Below are 17,133 nucleotides of genomic sequence, written 5' to 3'. Positions count from 1 at the left end.
CTCGAATATCTCTCTGTATGCTCTGAAACTTACAACCTAACCTAAATCCCAACTGGTTCCTGTGCAACGCATTGATTACTGCTGATTTCAGTTCGATTATTTTTTTTCAAATTTCATCGCAGAAATGGCTTGTTGATATACATACATAGGTATTTGTATTTTATTTATTTTTCCTTTTCTCTAAATGTATTTTTTGTTGTAAATGTGTTGTTTTTATTTGAAATTTTATTGCAACTTATTTGTTCCTAGTTAATAAGAGGTTTTTTTCAAATATTTTTTTTATTTTTCCTGTTTTTATTTCATTGTACGAGCATTCATCTATTTCTCTTCCTTTTCAGCTCCTTTTTTTTACTGCTCCCTGAATGTCTGTCTTTAATGAGCAAACAATGAGAATTGTGGGTTAAAAATCGTATTGCTTTTCTCATTCAAAGCGTAGCTCATTGTACTTTCTGTCATTTTAACTGTGCTCCTGTCTCTGGGGTAATATTTTTTTTTATGGCGGCTTGCTGATTCGTGCCCTTGCCGCTTTACAGGCGCTACTTTTTTTTTTCCCCCCATCTGAAATTTTTTTTTGCTTCCCCTTTTACCTACTTGCATCATTATGCGATTCGATTTGTTTGCCAATTCGTTCCATGCCATTTATTATTTTTTACCCTTGTTTTATTGCCTTTTGTTGTGCTGCTAGCTGTTGTTTTTGTAATTTTATGCTCATTGAAAACTGTTTGCGCATTGTTGATGAGTTGATTTGCGGTCATTTACTAAAGTGGATGCCCATTCAGAATGACCTCTCGCAGACCGTAGTACGACGTCCAGTGATCCTGCGATACTCCTCAGCTACGCCCTACAATTGTGGAGCGCGTAATTTGCGTTAATTTGATTGTTGCCAGTTGACTGCTGCAATTTGGTTACTTTTGGTATTCTCTTATTCGCTTGTCTTTAGTTATTGTCTATTGAAAATTGATTTCTTTAGAAAGTTGAATGCAATAAAATAACGAAAGAAGTTTATAGCTGGTTGTTTTCTTGGAAGAAGATTGCACATCCCATTGTTCGGTTATTTAATGGCTTTGAAAATCACTTAATAGACTGCAAAGAAATTAAAAAATTTATGAACTAAAATTAGTAGAACTAGAATTGAAGGTTTGTGCTTCGACCTAAAGATCTTTTGTGCATTTCAAAAGCAAAATATAGAAGGGTGCCCACCCACAAATAGAGGAGGGATTGGTGGAGGGCCACACCCACCAAAAAAACAAAAAAAAAGTGCGTGTAGCGTAGTACACATAACAGAAGTGAAACTTTCAAGGCAGACAAAAAAAGAGGGAGAGACCCGAGAGAGAATGAGAGAGAGGGAGAGAGAGAGAGAGAGAGAGAGAGAGAAAGAAAGAGAGAGAGAGAGAAAGAGAGAGAGAGAAATAATATATGTCTTACTAAATTCACAGCATTTGCAGAGAATACAAATAGACAAAATTTACAAAAACCGGAGAATGGTCGACCGGTGTAGGTAAACGCCGGACACAAACCGTGGCAACAACGCCCACTACTCCGAGCATTTATCAGTCGCACAAACGCAGCGATTCCAGGACCGCAGCAACGGCACAAATTATCGCAAAGCAACACCAATAAATCCGACGCCGGAATGTATAGCTTTTTATAGTACGCACAAGCACTAGCCAGGAAAAAAGGAAATAAGCGCCAAAAAGTAGGCACCAAAAAAAAAGCCAAAAAAATTGGTACCAAAACGCGCCCCAAACGGTAGGCACTAAGAAAATATAACGTCAAAAAGTAGGCACCAATATAATATATTTCTCACAAGTTTGCACCAACAAACAAGCGCCAAAAAGTAGGCAGTGTTATTTCTCACTAGAAATTAGCAACCACAAGGAAAAACTCAGGAAAAATAGCCTAAAGTGTATCTGAGATATATATAAGATATAGCTCTCTCTCCTTTTCCTCTACGTTATATCTTTTTTCTCTCTCGCGGAACGAAAATGCCCAAAACGTAGCATGGCCTTGAAATGTTACTCTCCATTCTCGCTCACCCATCGACGCCTAAGAAGTTTCACTTCAAAAAAAATTCCAAATATAGTTACATTCTTTCTAAAGCCACTTACTAAAGTACTTACAAAAATATGGAAAAAGTTTAGCTATTTTTTTTACGAAAAATATTGTTTCTAAATATTTTAGCACAAATTAGCTTGCATTTCCGATTTCATATGATTGAAGAGTTGCAGCTAAAATGCACAGACAAATATGCTGTCAAAAGGAAACGGTCACTCGGTAAAGAGGCCCCTGTGATCTCTGTTTTTTACGGTAGCTGATCAAAGCTCCGTATTTCGCAAAATTTTGAACAAATCAATTTTTCCACCAAGGAAATCACCTGCCTAACAAAGGCATATATTTTTATAAAGGGCTTGAAAATTATTTCTATAAAGTTTACCTCTTAGCCGAATATTCCACGACTTCTTCATTCCACCAATTGTCTAATCTTAGAACCATAACGTCCGTCCAACGTATCGTAGCCCTTTTCCGCTGCCCGTAGGAGACACAGAATTGAGCAAAACTTATCACGTAGAAAATAACTGCGTTCTTTTAGTTATATATTTACACAATACATCGGTTTGTGTGTGTATGTGTTTGGTTGTATCTGCCTAATGTTGCCATTGATATTTTTGCATACACACTTTTTCACACATCAGTTACAAATTTTCATTGTAAAGGGTGGTTAAATTTCAAGGGCCGATGTTGAATGTGAACCACACCTAAACGTCAACGACACCGTTAGACTTCTTTCTTTGGGGTTATTTGAAAGGAAAGGTGTACGTCTATAAGCCAGCAACAATTCAAGAGCTAAAGGATGATATAATTCGGCACATTAACGGCATAGAACCTCAATTATGCTTCAGCGTCATCGAAAATTTGGACCATCGGATGGAGGTGTGCCGCTGAGGCCGCGGCGACCATTTGGCCAATATTTTATTCCATACGTAATTGAACCCTACCAATATTATCATAATAAAGAGAAATGACAATAATTTCCTAAAAATTTTGTATTTTATTCAAAATCAACACCGGTCCTCGAAACTTAACCACTTAACTCTTAATATGCCAAAGTCAAAAACCATCAAATGCAAATAGTTCATTTATCTATAATTAACATTATTCAACATTGTTTTTAAGTTATTTTAGTAAAAAGTAAATTTTTTCTAAGTTTATTTGGTATATGATTTCGAAATTTACTATTTGGCAACACTGTGTGGTGAGAGAGCAATCAGTTGATACGATTCTACGGAAACTATTTAAAATCCTGCGTTTACATTGGTGACTGTGAGCACCATAAGACCAACTATGCGTAAATTTGATGCGTGATTAGAATTCGCCTGATACAATCCATTTTTTGTTCTCATTGTGCGGCCCAAATTGATAGTTTTTATCAAACGATTTACTCTATAAATAAAGTGCAACTTTTTAAACGAAAACTCAATTTCATTTTATTAAAAAGAAAAAAAATGGAATAAATTTCATTAAAAAAATTTTGGGTGTGATGTGCACCACAAATCGCTGATGATTTCCCTCAATATCGTCATCCCCTAACTTTTGTTTTGAAAAACACGGGGTTTCAGCTGCCACTTCTAGTCAGCTAAAACGAGCCTATATAAAATTTCCACAAGAAGTTCACATATACCATACTTCTATATTAAAAAGTATAATTATTCGGCTCATTACCAACAATACGTAAATTTTATGCATAGACTTGCGCTGGACTCGCTCTCAAGCCTACAACTCACCACTTGAGTTCAGCTTCTTCATTTCTGTATACATACAAGTAAAAATACCAACTGCAAGCACTGCCGGCGTTGAGTACAATTTAAAAATTTTGTATGCATAAAATTTACGCATATTGCGGCTCTAAGGTTAAATATTCAAATATAATTCTATTATTTTTTACAGCTGTCGACGTACGGCAAGCTTGAATTTCGAAACAAGTCCGTGCAGGATAAAGCAGCATCAAAATCTTAAGTCGGTTAGTAGGAGAAGAAACCAAATGTTCTTAGAACAAATGACAACCAACAGTGGAAGATATGTTCATACCAGCTTGCCTACCTGCTAAACCATCATTCCCCTCTTGATAGCTCGAAAAATACAAAAGTGACGTTAGTTATCAAAGTTAGTGATAGGGGCCTTGTGCTTTATGTGTATGCCATTCGCAACTGAAATTCAGATGAGCGAGATATCAATTGACTTTGTTTGTGAGCTCAGCATCAACTGCCTAATTTTTAGTTTTCTGCAGCTTATCATCTCTAATACTTTTTACATCTCTTATCATGCCTACATAATATGAGTACTTTTCGTGTCTCTTCGCAATTTCAGTGAGAGAGAGAGAAATTAATATTTGCGAATAATGACATTGCTTGGCATCGCTATTTATCGTGGCCAATGATAATTACGCTGATAACTCACCTTTCTTCCAGTAGAACTCGGGAGAAATATAGCCTGACACTTCATCTATTGCCTTGAGAAGTTCATGATGATACCATGACGAACAAATATTATCGATATAAAGTGGCTTTTAATTACGTCGTTTTGAAACTTTTCTTAGTCATCTGAATGGCCACAAACTAGTAAACAATGATGAACAAGTACTGCGGCTACAAATGCATTCTCTTAACTAAAAAAAGAAATAATAACACTGTGCGACAGTGAAATTATACTTTTATGGAGACCTAGCTCAACTTGTAGGTATAGTACGACTACGAAAAATGGTATAGGAGAAATTTCCAATACACCCCCAAAATCTCATTTTATGGCCATAAAACCGTTTTTCAGTAGGTTGATGTGAAGAATAACTCCTAACTTCGCCAATTTCCATCCGATTTCGAATTTGCTTTTTTAGTTCGAAAAAACAAAAACAAGCCTTTTTGACAGTGTGTTGACATTTTTTCTGAAATGACAACTGACGAGACTGTAGACGGAAGTATTTGGAATTTTTTTATTTTTTCTCTATTTTTTCAACTTTGACATAATTTTTACGATATTATCCGATATTCAGGATTTTTGAAATGAAAATTTGACAATATATTTCTAAGATACTATACTTTCGAAATATCGAAAACACATAAAATCGATTGTAATTTCAGAAAAATTGTCAACACACTGTCAAAAAGGCTTGTTTTTGTTCTTTCGAACTAAAAGGCAAATTCGAGATCGGATGGAAATTGGCGAAGTTAGGAGTTATTCTTCACATCAACCTACTGAAAAACGGTTTTATGGCCATAAAATGAGATTTTGGGGGTGTATTGGAAATTTCTCCTATACCATTTTTTTTAGTTTTTTTATAGCCACAAGTTGTGCTAGGTCTCCATAAAAGTATATTTAATTTTTTTTTTGTCACACAGTGTAATAATTCAAATAAAAAATTAAATAGAAAATTTCACATTATTTTGTAAATGAACTGCATATTAAAAGGGGGTGGCGGGAAAAATGGCTATAAAAACTTTTAAGTGCGCGCTAACAAAAGAACTGCGATTGGCTATTTAATGACCTGCCGCATACTAGCAACCGGAAGCATTGTTTACGTAGAGGGTGGTTCAATAGAACGTACCGAATGACGAACTGTTGAATTTATGTCGTGGAGAAGACGTCGTTGAACACTAAAAACTACAAAGTATGCGCGTGAGCATGGAGGAATACCGCCCTCAAAAATCTGTTTCAGTAATAAAATCTCTAATGACCCGGGCCATAGGGTGTCCAATGTTAAGGGGTCCCGGTGGTCTAGAGCTCGAAAATGTAGAGTTTTTTCAGTAATTTTTTTCACAATAAAAATATGAGAAACTGAATTTAAATTTTTTCATACAAAACGAATTGTTTTTTTTTTTTTTAATAATTTTAATTTGAAGTTGATCCTCCCAAAAAATTGGTCCTGGGCGGTGTTGTCCATTTTGGTTCTTGTATTGTATTTATCTAAATCATAAAAGCCAAACAAATTATTAATCAGTGTGACTATAGCTACCAATGGTAACAAATTTAATCTTCAAAATAATAGGCATCGCTAGCGGCACATTCTTCCCATCTCTCAGGAAATTTGTGGATGCCGCGCCAAAAAAATTGGCCGTCTTTAGCCGCAAACCAATCATCGAGCCATTTTTGGCTTCTTCGTGAGAATTGAAGCGCTGCTTGAAAAGTGCGTGGCTCATCTATGCAAGCAAATGATAATCGGAAGGCTCCAAGTCTGGTGAGTAAGCCGCATGCACCAGCGGTTCCCAATCGTACGTCTCCACCAATTCCCGGGTCGTTCTTGTTCGATGTGGCGGTGCATTGTCATACACCGTTTTCGGTGTATAGCGCTGTTCAAATCGGCAAATTGTCGTTGGTAGAGTGCATCGTCAACTGTTTCACCTGGTTTTAATAGCTCGTACCAAATCATACCACGCTGATCTCAGAAAACACACAGAATTGCCTTGTGGCCCAAGCGATTTAGTTTGGCCGTTGTTTTTGGCTTGTGGCCGGGCGGACCATACGATCGTGGGGAGAAATACACCCACTTTTCATCAGCCGTAACAATTCGATTCAAAAAAGACTTCCTTTTGAACCGGGAGGGCAGCATTTCACAAGTGGTTTTTCGGTTCTCAACGATGTCCGCAAATCGTAGTTTGAAGGCACGAAATTCGAAATTTGTAAGAGCGACAAAAATGCATCGTTGTGTGATACTGAACTGAATGAACAATAAATATTGTTGACAGATGACAGACCAAAAAAACAAAACATTTGGGAAGGTTTAAAATTACTCCTAGCGACATCTATGGAATAATAGCTGAAAGTATCATTTCATAGGTACATAGATGGTATGTCCCGCTACTAGAATACGAAAAAACAAAATTGACGAAATGGGGCGGTTTTAAATTTGTTTTTTTTCAAAAATCAAAAAAATATGAAATAATTGAAACAATAATATGATTCTAGTACGGGCGATAGCCATTATTGTTGTGAACAACATATTAAAATTTCCGACGATTCGATTAAATAGTTTTTTTTTCACAATACCAGACCGAAAAAAGTCGTTTCGCGATAAATCAGTTTAAAGTTTGAGGTACAGGAGCGCGCGGACGTCAATCAATACTCAACCTGAAAAGGCTACGTGTTAGGAGCTGGAATTCTGTCGCTATGAGTAGTGCAAATTTCTAAGGGGGTTATGGACGAAGCTAAAGCTTGTCCTGAGTTGCAATCGCTACTTGATGATGATACCTATCTTCTTCTTATTCTTTTGCTGCCAGTCACACTTATTAATTTAAATATATATATACATTCGTTCTACATTCAAATGAACCTAGAAACTACTTAAATAACGAATATATACCCGCAAATTTAACTGCCCTAGGGCAAATTTCCAATACAATTTGACACGCTTTACTGTAGAACTTTTAGAATTTGCTTAGGCATTGTGAACAAGTTCTACAATCGTCCTCAGTATGGTCTATTCGCAAATATTTCTAAGCTTTGACATCTGCTTCCATCCTATGCCACGTTTTGCATCTAATTTTATTTTTTGTCGACTATATTTTGGAGTAACTCATATTTCTCGTATCTCGAAGGATGTATCCAAAATATGCCATTTTGCGGTGCAACTCTCGTCCTTTTCGACATCTTCTTACCACTTCTTCTTTACGAGTGGCAAGTTTAGGCGCGACTTTATAGTCCAGTCGTCCGGGAAGCCCAAAGTGCAGACAGGGGTAATTAATCTAAGGTTGGGGCTTCCCGGACAGGTGGACTATACAGTCCCGCCTATACTTGCCACTACAACATTCGTGACCCTTCTACCCTCTAGAAAAGAGTGGGAACGGGATGTGGTAAGACAGGGCGAGTCCATCCATGTATACACAGATGGCTCAAAGCTTGATGGCACGGTGGGCGGATGTGTATATTCCGAGCATCTGGGTATATCCTTCAGTTTTCGGCTTCCCGACTACTGTAGTGCCTTTCAAGCTGAGCTGACGGCAATAATGAAAGCCGTGACACTGGTACAGTGTGATGCCATTCCTGGAGATGATATCTACATTTTCACTGATAGCCAGACGGCGATAAAATCCCTCACAAAACAGTTGACAGCCTCCAAGATAGCCATGAAATGCCGCGCATCTCTTAACGAGATGACTGAGTCATTTCGCTTAAATACATATAATATGGGATCCTGGCCATTGCGACATTGAGGGGAACTGCAGAGCCGATGAACTAGCGAAAATCGGTATAAAATTGACTGATGAGTACATAGACAATGACATAGGCATACCCTTTCAAACATGTGAACTTAGTATTCGCCAGGAAATTGTAAGAGAAGCAAACGAAAGATGTCGTAATGACCCGACAGCTGTGGCCGACTCTCAATACTAAAGCCCGGAACTTCTACTAAGTAGATATAAGCACAGTTTTAACACACTGATTTCAATCATTACGGGGCACTGCCTAATCAGTAGGCACGCCCAGAGAATAGGTGTGCAAACACATGACTTCTTCAGAAGTTGTCTAGACGAGGAAGAGGTTGAGACGACCCCGCACCTTCTGTGTCACTGTCCTGCTCTTTCCAGACGTCGATTCGCCATTTTGGGTGGACAATTCTTTAATGAAACGAGAAAATCTCGGTTGTGTCGAAATTAACGATGTTACGAAATTTTTGAAAAGATAAAGCTAGTTCCCCACGCGACATCACAATGGGCCATGAGCCTGAGTGTATCTTACAGTTTACATTGTTGCGAGTTTCAGAGCTCATGTTTCTACTCCATAGAATAGTAAAGGCCACAAAGGGAATTTCATGCAAGGTAACCACATTTCTATACCCACTTCGCGGCTAGTTTTGGCATATTTGAAAAAAGGGTTTCTGGCACATTCTATTACATATTTGGCTGGCACCTAATTTCCTAAATTCCGGACTTCAATCGCTCTACCGACCGATCATTAATCTTAACCATGGCGTTTGGATATTGCTTTTCAAACCTGCTAACAACTATGAACTTTGTTCTTCCGAAATTTATAGCCACTCCAATAGAGTTACTTATCTCTCTAAATATCAGTTTGGGGAAAGCGAAATCCATTATTTTCTCGATAGTTGACTGTAGTGATCGATATCTCGTAAAGTATCAATCAAACAATTTAAAGTTTATGCTCGCTGTACAGGTGATAATTCACACTTAAAAAAGTCGTTTGCTGTTTTTTGTTTATTCCCTTCCGTACCAAATATAATAACTGAACAAAGCCATGCTCCAATAGAGCACCCTCTATGCGTCTGTATCATATGCATGCAGTAGTGCATATATGAGTATGTATTGTATGATAATAAAGTAGTAGCCGAGACAATAATTGTAATTAAACGGGGTCATTAAGTTTTATGTGAAACTTTTAGGAAAAGTATGTGTGAAAGAATGTGTGTTAAGCGCGTTAGCCAAGTGCTACTCGAGGATGTTAACCACCAAAGGATTTCCAGCTGAGGTGGCACAAATAAAGGCATTATTCATGAGCAAAATTTTAAGTGCCATTATACTCTTATTAATTACGTAGCTGGTGAAAGAAATATTACTTCAAATAAAATACAATACAGTTTTTTAATGGAAACTATTTCTGTATACATACATACATACATATATTCAGGTTACGGTGAATTAACTGCCTTTCAGTTTAGTCAGCTAGTAGAGCAAAGGGATGTGGGTTGCTGTGAGGTGCAGCTGTTGTCTAGTTGAATGTTCATTTAGAAATATTTCGTATGCTTCAATTTGTCTGTGTGTATGTGTGTCATTGCATTATTCTGTATGCATGCAGTCGTATGTATGTACTTATGTGGAATCCATTAAGAGAGCACTAAGATACTTTGCTTTAGACTTAAGTGAATAAAATAAATCAACCATAAAATTTAATGCAATTTATGGAATCCATAAGACAATAAAATTAACTCAACAAATAATGGAACTACTTAGGCAACAACAAATAAACAAATGCATTATCCAGATGGGCATGCATAAAAACCTGCATAAGTTGTGTCTGTGTGTGTGTGCGTGTATGTATGAGCGTCCAGAAATGAGTAGCGAAATAAAGGGTGGTTCACTTAGCACTTGGACTTTCTTTTAAATCGGCTATAAATAAAAAACACGAGTGAGTATTTTTCATTACAATTTTTTCTTTCGGAAACAAAGGGTTTTTTAAGGGGGAACGCCACTGTGGGGGGTCAAAAAATAGTAGATTTTTGGGAATTTTTTTTTGTAAGTAGGAATGATTATTCGAAGATCGCACAAAAGCAATTTATTATATATATGGGGCATTCTTTCTCAAAGGGAGACCCCTATCTGTCCAAAAATGTTTTTGACCTAGAGAGTTCTAATAGGGCTTAAAATTTAGCTCTTTTTATCTACTTTTCAATACAGAGTGGCCAAAAACGAAATTCAAGATGGCTCATTTAATATGGCTAAAAATGTAATCAAAATTCATTAAATTCATTTTAATAACCTATACCAAAAAAATTCATTTCAACGGAAAGAGTTGTACGAGGTCTCAAAATTTAGCTAATAAAGTTTACTTTAAAATACAAAATGAAAAATTTTAAAATCCAAGATGGCGGCCACAACATGGCGGCTAATTTTTTAAAACTACTCAAATCCACTTAAAATGTATAATATTACTCGGGGGTTTTTTGGGTCGCTGATTACAAATCTGGTGTTAGATTTCCAAATTTCAAAATGGCGGATCCAATATGGCGGACGGATTTTTGAAAAAACTCATGAATTCGCATGAAACTCGTTACTCAGGGGTTTAAGTGGATTTGAGTAGTTTTAAAAAATTAGCCGCCATCTTGGATTTAAAAATTTTCATTTTGTATTTTAAAGTAAACTTTATTAGCTAAATTTTGAGACCTCGTACAACTCTTTCCGTTGAAATGAATTTTTTTGGTATAGGTTATTAGAATGAATTTAATGAATTTTGATTACATTTTTAGCCATATTAACTGAGCCATCTTGAATTTCGTTTTTGGCCACTCTGTATTGAAAAGTAGATAAAAAGAGCTAAATTTTAAGCCCTATTAGAACTCTCTAGGTCAAAAACATTTTTGGACAGATAGGGGTCTCCCGTTGAGAAAGAATGCCCCATATATATTAAACTATGTTACTGTAATTGTTTGTTAAAAAATATTGAAAATTTACAAATTTATATAAATGAACGTAACGAGTTAAAAAAAGGACGGCATCTGGTGGCAGCGATACAGCAATGAATAATCATCTGAAATCAAAAAACCAAAAATTTTATAAATCTACATAATAGTGGCTATCGTTGTACGTACCCGTTTTTTTTTTTTGACAAAATGGTGGTGATTTGAATTTCGATGTGTGTTTTTCAACGGCTACGTACAACGATAGCCAATGAGATAACAAAAATTTTGAAAAAAATAAAATTAAAATCGGTTCATTAGTCTTCGAGAAATCGTTGCCACCGTATCAAAAAAAAGTCGTTTTTAAAAAATAAGTTAAATAATTAAATTAAAAATAATAAGTTTAAAGTTTTCATTGCGTATTCAATCGTTCTGCGTGCAGTTACATCTATCTCGTATATCTCAGTCAATTTTTAAGATTTTAGGTTAATAATTTTTTTATTTTTAAATATTTATACTTATAGAAAATGAAAAAAATCGATTTTTTTTGAATTTTCACAGTGGCTTTTCCCTTAATAAGATATGTTATTTTGATATCCAAAGAAAAATAAATTTTTGAAGTGAAAACTTCTTTAGAATCGTTGGGAGTGATTTGAGACTCAATGAAACGAAAAAGCGACACTAAAAAGGGACATACATATAGATCTTATAGTATATAGCCTGCGAGAGAATGAGATAGAACACAGTTATACAGCGTTCCCTATTCTCCGTCTCCTCTTTGTGCGGTGCTTCGTAGCCTCCCAACTCTTGGCTACGAAGCGTTATATGTTGATATACGTATATGTGTGTGGCTGCGTACTGCTGAGCCACGCTAGTGTAGTGAGTATTGTAGTATGTATACTACACTGCCTATTACTTGCTTTGGTGTTTAGTTCAAGCGTATTTTTATATTCGTAAATATTTTTATTTTTAAATATTTACCGCAATTCACGAAATTTTAATAAAGTATACACCAGAAGTATCGTGGATACTTAGAAAAGATTACGATAAAGTTCCAATGATTTTAAGTGGCGATTTTAACGTAAATTTTGCATTGGACACAGCGGTTCCTTTAATTGACTTTCTCAATACAACATTCAATTTAAAAATGTGTAACAATCGCACTGAATCGACAACACGATCAAAAACAACAATTGACGCGGTATTTCAAAGATATGTTGACAACATCGAAACCAAAGCATTTGTATCATATTTTATCTATCATAACCCACTCGTATCATTTGTTGAAATTGAAAACATTGAGGATGAATAATAATAAAATGAAGAAAATAAAATATGAACTTTATAGCAATATTATAATGAACCTATAATTATCCCGCTCCTAATGCTGCTTTCGTCTCATTCTCTCTCAGTTTGTTTTACGGAAAGTTTCACTTCTATCGCGTCTAACCGTTAGACTGGTATTTTTTTATTATAAATGATCGGATGCTTATTTCATTATAAGGAGAAAGGTATGCCGTTAATAGTGGAAAATAACATCAGTGAAATGACCAAAAAGTTGATCGTCATTAACCAAAGTTATTGTGATATTTTTCTTTTGAAATGTGTTAACTTTTCTGCTCACTTGAAATAAACGCTTTTATTGTAATACTTGTTCACTTGAGCGTCGAGCTTCTATTCGTTATTCATGCCCCAATAGCCGTCTCTATTGCTGGTAAAAGCTTGGATAGTTTTTTTTATTGGGTGATTGGGTTTCAAATGCCTAATGCATCATCAAAGCTTGTCGTCAAAGCTACAATGGTATGCCCGTAGACTACAAAACTCCCCCGTTTGGAATCGTCGCCCACCCTGGAACCGCTTTCGCATTACTTCAGAGTGGCGTTCCATCTTCCTCATTACAAGGTCTGTCTACTTGTGAGCCTGCGCCCAGGTCCCGCTTTTTCATACGGAGAATTCTATCCGCGAAACCACTGATGATCTTCTACCTTACCTCGCTGCTTAGCGTCTTGCCGATTACATTTTCAGTGGTTATGTCGCCGACTGCATTCTCCAGCGTTCGATGTTCTTGTTCCCGACGCATGCATTGGAAGAATGTGTGTTCAGCGTGATTTTCGGCGGCATCCCCGTATAGTCACATTTGGTGTTCGCATTTTCCTATTTTGCACAGGTATTTCTGCAAATACCCGCTCCCCGAAGGCATTTGGGTTGTATAAAAATTGACTTCACCGAAGTTCCTCTTATTTTATGTAGCGACGCCTTTTATTAGCCTAGCCGTCCATCTGCCATGGGTGTCGTTAATCCAGCGGTCTTGCTATAGCCTTAGCGTTTCATCCCTTATCTCGCGCGCAGCAGGTTTGCTAACTCTTTCTTCCATTCTCCCTTTCTTTAATGCCCACAACTTTTTACTCTCAAAAGCTAGTAAGTATTGATAGCCCTGATACTGTGCGATAGGCGGACACAACTCTGAAGACTGCCGTTCGTTGTACAGATGCTAAGAGCTTGCATCGGTGCTTTACCTGTACCCACAGTTCAGCTCCGTACAAGAGAATGGAGGTAGTCATTATTATTTCCCGTTTCGTTTGGGTTGGACCCCCTATGTTTGCCTTCAGTCTACTGAGTGGAGGTGCCATCTTAGCGGCTTTCTCTGCTGCGTGGTCTATTTGGGCTCAGAAGTTTGATATTGAGTCCAGTCTTATGCCTAGGTACTTAGAACCTTTTTTTGTCGTTAGCGTATTTGAGCAAGTTTGCATGTAAACTTCTAACGGGATGTGCTTCTTGGTTAGAAGTATTAGCTCCGGTTTCTCTCTCACTAATTTGAGGACAATTGGATAGGTGTGACAATTGGAAGAAGTTTTCTACGAGCTTGTTCAGGATTTCTTGCTGTGAGGACAGCTGTGATATCGTCTGCGTATCCGACTTAAAAGGTACTATTGGGCATTTCTATATTGACTATCTGGCATAACTAATGTTCCACAAGTCGGCACCGAAAATTGATCCTTGCGCCGCTCCGGATGTGACGTCTACACAACGAGAACCCTCTAGGCTTTGATAGTTAAGTTTGTAAGTTCGTAAGTAATTCTTTATTATGCGCTGTAGGTATGCCGGAATTTTGAACCTAAGCTCTAAGGCGGCCAATATTTCGGCACATTTTACGCTATTGAAAGGGACCCTTACATCTGAGGGGGCAAGGCGGACTATGATTCTGGATTGTATACTGCCCTTTTGCGCTGCTCATACACTATTTATGACAGTTTCGATTGTAGAATTTCCGCGACTAAAGCCTTGATGTCTTGCCGATAGTCCTTCGGAGTTATCTTTGGATGCGGCAAGTCGACGCTTGATCAATCTTTCAAAGAGCTTGCCTGCTGTGTCGAGCATGCATAATGGCTGGGAAAATTCCCTTTCTTAGACGGGCTTTGTACAGTAGTATCGTGTAAGATTTGTGTCGCATTTCTGCGATCTCCTTGAGGGCTTCTGTGAGTACTCCATCCGGTCCTGGTGTTCCGCTGTTATTGAGCTTGCTTGCAGCTGACTGGAGTTCCTTACTGGTGAATATTATAATACTTAATGCCTTCTCTGAATTCTTGAATAGAGTTTCGAAGATTCTCGAATGCTTTTAGTTTACCTTACTTTATTGAAACGAAAAGCGTATCTTTTTGTAAGTATACAAAGAGAAACAAAATTTCGTGTATGCCCCGCCTACTATTTTTGCTTTTAAACTGAAAGAAATCGATAGTTCAAACTCAAATCAACACTCAATGGGTCACCCTGTGTGCACATAAGTGATATAAATTCCGAAATTAGTTTTGTAATTAAAATGCAATTTAAGACTCTTACACACTCTTTCGCCGCATGCAAAAACATATCAAATAAATAATTTAAATTAATTACATGTATGCCTAAATGCACACTACAAAAACAATATAAGCAAAAGTCAGTGAGGACAACGGGAACGAGGCAGAGAATTTGGCGGTGTGCAGCAGCTTCGTGTGGAGTTTAAATGCTTCGAGTGAATTTGCTTGAATGCATTACAATAACAACTATTGCACAAGCAGATAATGTGCAGGTATAGCAACAACAAAAATACATTAACATACCACAACATTTAACATTTGCAGCTCTTCTAACATAAAATGATAATAAAATCGAATAATTCAATTAAATTTCTATATGGAATTGTGTGCACACATATACATACGCGTATGTATATTTATGAACTTCATTCGCTGCAAATGACGCCTGCAAATATGCACTTGTATTTTAAATTAACATTTCCCGCCGCCAGCAATACTGAAAAGTGCATTTAAGAATTATTCATTATGTTCACAAAAAGCAAAAACAAAAACTAACAAAACAATAACAAAAATAGAGTAACAAAAGAAAAAAGCAAATTCAATAATACAAAAGCAAAGCTAGCAAAAATTTTTTAAATTTTGTCTGCTTTCCACTTTAATTAGATGCTAAATAATTTAAATTGAATAAAACTTGAAATTGAAAGAAAACCATGATGCACCAAATAGTTATGCGAAAGCATTTGCCAAAAAGAATATGCTTCTAAATGCAAGCCAAAGGAGCCGCAGCAGCGCAAGGCTCTGTAAAAGAAGGCAAAGTGAAAAAAAAAAGAATCTAAGCAGCCCAGCGGCTGCAAATAAAAAATTCAATGCATTGAAATGCGTAGAAATTTTGGATTTCGCTAACCAAAAGATACACAGCTACATTCATAGGTATGTATGTATGTGTGTATGTATGCACACAAATGGTTGCGCATGCAGCGCTTGCGCATTCACGGACAGAATTCCTGTCTCCTATCTGAGTTACTACGCCAAAAATTTATGCATTGAAAAAGTACTTTACCGCATATAATCAACTTTATTGCGAACAGAGTGAAGTAAGACAATTTTTAAAATAGCAAAAAATAAACTGTAAAAAATTACAGAAAATACGCCAACAAAAACATTAAACAAATTATGCGTTAGCGAAAAAAGTGTGCAGGCCAAAAAACTGCTACCAATGAATATAAATAAAAGTGGAAATGCGCTCTTCCCCAAATGCCCAAATGCCATAAAGGATAAAAAGGCTAAAGACAACAGTCAATTCCAGTCGCGTGCCTTTTCATGCAATACTCTGGTACTGGTAAATTTTTTTTTGAATTTCTTTTTGCGGCTACCACTCGCCTGATTTCGATTTTTTCTTAATTTTCCACATAAAAATGCAAATTTATGCACTCGCAAAACGAACTTTCCGCACAGGCATTTCCCTTTACCACCGCTTCAACTACTTCACTCGAACAAAGATTGAATTGTTTGAATGCATTCACTCGCGTCTGCTCCTTTTGTTGGGCCCAAATAAATGTTTGTTGCATTCGAAAATTACGAAAAAAGAGGAAAATAAGAGGAAAAAAAGTTAATACGTGGAAAGTCTATTACAAGTTTTTGTACACGTGTTCGCCTCTTTGCCATAGCCTTTGTTCTTTTTGTTTGTGGTGCCCGTAACCAGTCAGTCGTTGCGAATTGTCAAAGCGGAAATCAGCAATCAATTAATTCGATTTGTAAATGCAAATGATAATTTCGTTCGGTCAACCATTATCAGGCATTGTCTGGCGTTTGTGACTTTTTATTATTCATTGTCTCTCAATTTTTTCCTCTCTGCCGGTTGATATCGTATTGTTCTTGCACTGTGAAAAAATAACGCATAATAATATGTACGTACACATGTAATAATGGGTGAAAAAAAAAGAAATTGAAATGATGAAAAGAAATTAAACGAAATTAAATGAAATCTATTGGGATTTATTGGCATAAAACTACGGCATATGAAAGGAACAACTTTTAAAAAACACTTATCATGGATCTGAATGAAATAAATTAAAATATGTGAAATAAAGTGATTAAATAATTACATGTGGAATAAAATCTAATGAAATTAAATTGTGAATACTACGACTTCTAGGAACACCACCAAGGTGTTGGCACGGATGTTGGACGTCTGGATCCAAATCCGAATGATGAAATAATTAT

This window comes from Anastrepha obliqua, chromosome 1 (assembly GCF_027943255.1).
Source record: "Anastrepha obliqua isolate idAnaObli1 chromosome 1, idAnaObli1_1.0, whole genome shotgun sequence".
In the NCBI taxonomy this organism is placed as follows: domain Eukaryota; kingdom Metazoa; phylum Arthropoda; class Insecta; order Diptera; family Tephritidae; genus Anastrepha; species Anastrepha obliqua.
Note: the sequence above shows the minus strand (reverse complement) of the source record.